Source organism: Pavona decussata, unplaced genomic scaffold, assembly GCF_977016875.1.
Source record: "Pavona decussata unplaced genomic scaffold, jaPavDecu1.1 SCAFFOLD_152, whole genome shotgun sequence".
Lineage (NCBI taxonomy): Eukaryota > Metazoa > Cnidaria > Anthozoa > Scleractinia > Agariciidae > Pavona > Pavona decussata.
Genome location: NW_028145564.1, coordinates 3,862 through 7,234, shown reverse-complemented (window position 1 = coordinate 7,234; position 3,373 = coordinate 3,862). Strand labels below are relative to the sequence as shown.

The 3,373-nt window shown below is 43.8% G+C and overlaps 1 pseudogene; it reads right to left on the bottom strand.

Moving 5' to 3' along the window:
* Window positions 1–312: 312 nt before the first annotated feature.
* On the bottom strand, window positions 313–1,526 carry LOC146466173 (uncharacterized; annotated as a pseudogene).
* Window positions 1,527–3,373: the final 1,847 nt, after the last annotated feature.

Below are 3,373 nucleotides of genomic sequence, written 5' to 3'. Positions count from 1 at the left end.
ACGAAGACGGTCCCACTGTGTCAACAAGGTCTTAACAGCACGACTCTGAGGTGACACATCCCCCCACAACGGTTTTCTTTCACAAGCCCTCTCCCATCCAATAGTGATCTTGAGATCAGAATCTATTTCCTGTTGTTCCCTCAGGAAGGCGGAGTCTACATTGGTTCTAACTTCACTGTGGCACAGCGATCACCAACAGGACTTTCACAGATCGTAGGCTGTTCATTGTTCTGATTAGGGACTTGCACCTCAGTCTGGATAGCAACATAAACAAAAGACACTTGTTTCTGAGATTTCCAACCCTTACGCCACTTACAACGGGAGAGAGACCTGCTGAGCGACCTGCTGAGTCTGACGTTGTTGTTGCAATTGAGTGTCATTATGTAACATTTCCAACTGAGCTTTTAAAATAAACCAGGCTCCCTGACAGCTTCATCCACGTACATGCCTCAAGTTCACAAGCCAGTGACAAGGCTTCGTCCATGCTGCATGGTTTGTCTCTGCGTAGTCGCAGCCGATCGTCTTCGTCTTTGATAGCATATGAAATGCTGGACGGCAAATCTTTCTTGAGTGTCAGAGATAAATCCTGATACGCTAGACTGGACATACAGCGGATATCTGCAGCAAGAGCTTCACCATGTTCCTGTCGACGGTTGTGCAGAGCAGCCTGGTGTAACTCGCGTTGTTTTTCGACGCCGAACCGAAGCTCCAGCTTGTCAACAACCTTCGCGTTATTTCGACAGTCACTATCAGACACGCCATTTAGCACCTTTTGATCTTCGCCGCGAAAGCTTGCTGCCAGGAGTACCGCAGCTTCATCTTTGCTCCAGCCATTAACAACATAACAACGCTCAAAGTGTTTCAAATAATCTCGTAGCGCCTTAGTACCATCATAATCCGCAGGATTGTTAACAAGTTTGGTAAACTTTTGGCGGGGTGTAAACAAATCAGCTGAAGAATTATCCAGCTGGTTCTCCGATGCTAACGGGTTTGCAGAGTGAATTCGGCGACGTGGACTTTCAAAATTTACTTATGAATCCAAGGATGAATAATCAGTTGCTGGTGTCAACGGGTTCCCCGGTTTGAACGGATTAGTTGGCGTCGAGCAACTCATCCTTTGGAATCTCGAAACCGCGTTTGAGTTTTCCGCCATTGAAAACAGCACACAAGCAAAAATTCGAAACAGAACAACATAATGTTGAAATTCGGTCGTACACACCATCAAAACTTTTCCATTGACCACAGGTTTCTGTTAAGTTGTGTTTTTTTCTTTCTTTTTTTTTTTTTTGTTTGTTTTTACCGCTGCCACCAATGTAACGCCATCATTACACAGTAAATACGGCGTTAAAAACTTTTAATCACTTATTACGAGATACACAGTTCTGACAACTCAACCGAGCACATGGCTCTTGCACCATCGGTCACGCGACTTCCAATAATTACTTAGAGGGGAAACCCACAGGCAATAACCTAATGCTATAATATGTATGTGCTCAAGTTTCGCCTTTCTGAGTGCAGCCACTCAAACTTCAAACCATTAAATTACTTTGAATCACTGCACTACATTGAAATTGTACTGAAATTCTCGAAACACCTTTAAAAAATAAAGCAAGAACCCTATTTCGCGGAGGCTTAGAAAACGAAGAAGACCAGTGTTTAGGCAAAGATATCGCTCATCTTTGTTGACGGCAATCACTTTGAAAACAAAAAGGAGATGGGTGTAATTACATAACTTCTCTCTCGGACGGCTTCAGTAAATGCTGTCAACAAACTTTATAAACAGATTCGATAGAAAGTAAAATAGAAAGTTCAACACAAAATAAAATAAAATAAAATGGATTGGATATCTAGCTGGATTTTAAACAACATACCTGCACTTAAACCTAAACACTCAGGAAACGTTCTGCCTGACTTAGCCTAATAACAATGCCCTCCCCACCCCTCTGCTTTTCACACAAACTTGCAAGTCACTCACCTGCCTTTAGGCCACACTCCAGGCTTGGTGTCAGATTGATCCAATTGATTGTCAACAACATTTGGCTCTATGGGAGAGGTCACAAGCCAAGAAGTAACTCTGGTCTAAGAAATTAACAGCAAATTGGGCTAAGTTGATTAGGTTACAAAACCCTCCCCTCCCCACCCCGGAGCTTTTGACACACAACCAAGAGCTACCCCCCAGCAGGTAGCCCTTACCCTGGGCTAGCTTACAGACTGGTCTTTGACTACAAGCCCCCTCAATTTTAGAGAACCACAGCTTCACGCCCGGTTCTAGTGAAAACGTTTTTACAAATTCGCACAGATATCACACGCAAATAGGTCCCTGGAAGGAAAAAATTGAGTTCGAAGGCAAAACTCACTAGGCTAGCATGTAGTAGCTCAAGTCGGGATCAGCTCACTTACATTGACTGATAATATCTAGCTGGATTTTAAACAACAAACCTGCACTTAAACCTAAACAGTCAGGAAACGTTCTGCCTGACTTAGCCTAATAACAATGCCCTCCCCACCCCTCTGCTTTTCACACAAACTTGCAAGTCACTCACCTGCCTTTACGCCCGGTTCTAGTGACAACGTTTTTACAAATTCGCACAGATGTGTATATAAATATATAACTTCTGAGATTAAACAACCACTTACTTTCTACCGTATCATTTGAATCATTACGGCTGGGAAATCTGGACAACCCGTGTAAAATATTTGTTGGGATCCCACTAGGGATCCCAGGTGGGATACCGAGTGGGATCCCAGATGGGATCCCAGGTGGGATTTTGGAACGGGATCCCAAGTGGGATCCCAGGTGGGATACGGAGGATCCCAGGTGGGATTTTAACTCTCCAAACATTTTCTATATATGTTTAGTTCACAGCGGGATCCCAAGTGGGATTAGAATCCCAGCTGGGATCCCGAGTGGGATCCCAAAAACAAGCCCTTGCCAGAATTTCCAAGGTGGGATCCCAGGTTAAATCCCGGGTGGTTTTCGCCAGTTACCAGTTACTTCTCACTTCTCACTTTCATCTATATCCGCAGTTCATATATGAATTATTTCATATACTTTACATCGTTTCACTCCTCTCACGGGAAAATGGGAACCTACAATTGACCTTGCTCCCAATGTGTGGCTTCATAGCTCAGTTGGTAGAGCATCGCACCGGTAACGCGGAGGTCACGGGTTCGAATCCCGTTGAAGCCTGAATTTTTTTTTTTCAGGCTTCCAATTTCCAATTGCATAAATTGGAAAATTCACTGCGATGATCACTTCTCACTTTCATCTATATCCGCAGTTCATATATGAATTATTTCATATACTTTACATAGTTACCAGTTACTCAGTCAGATCTGCAACAGTGTCCTCTGTGAGAGACCGGGGACCTGA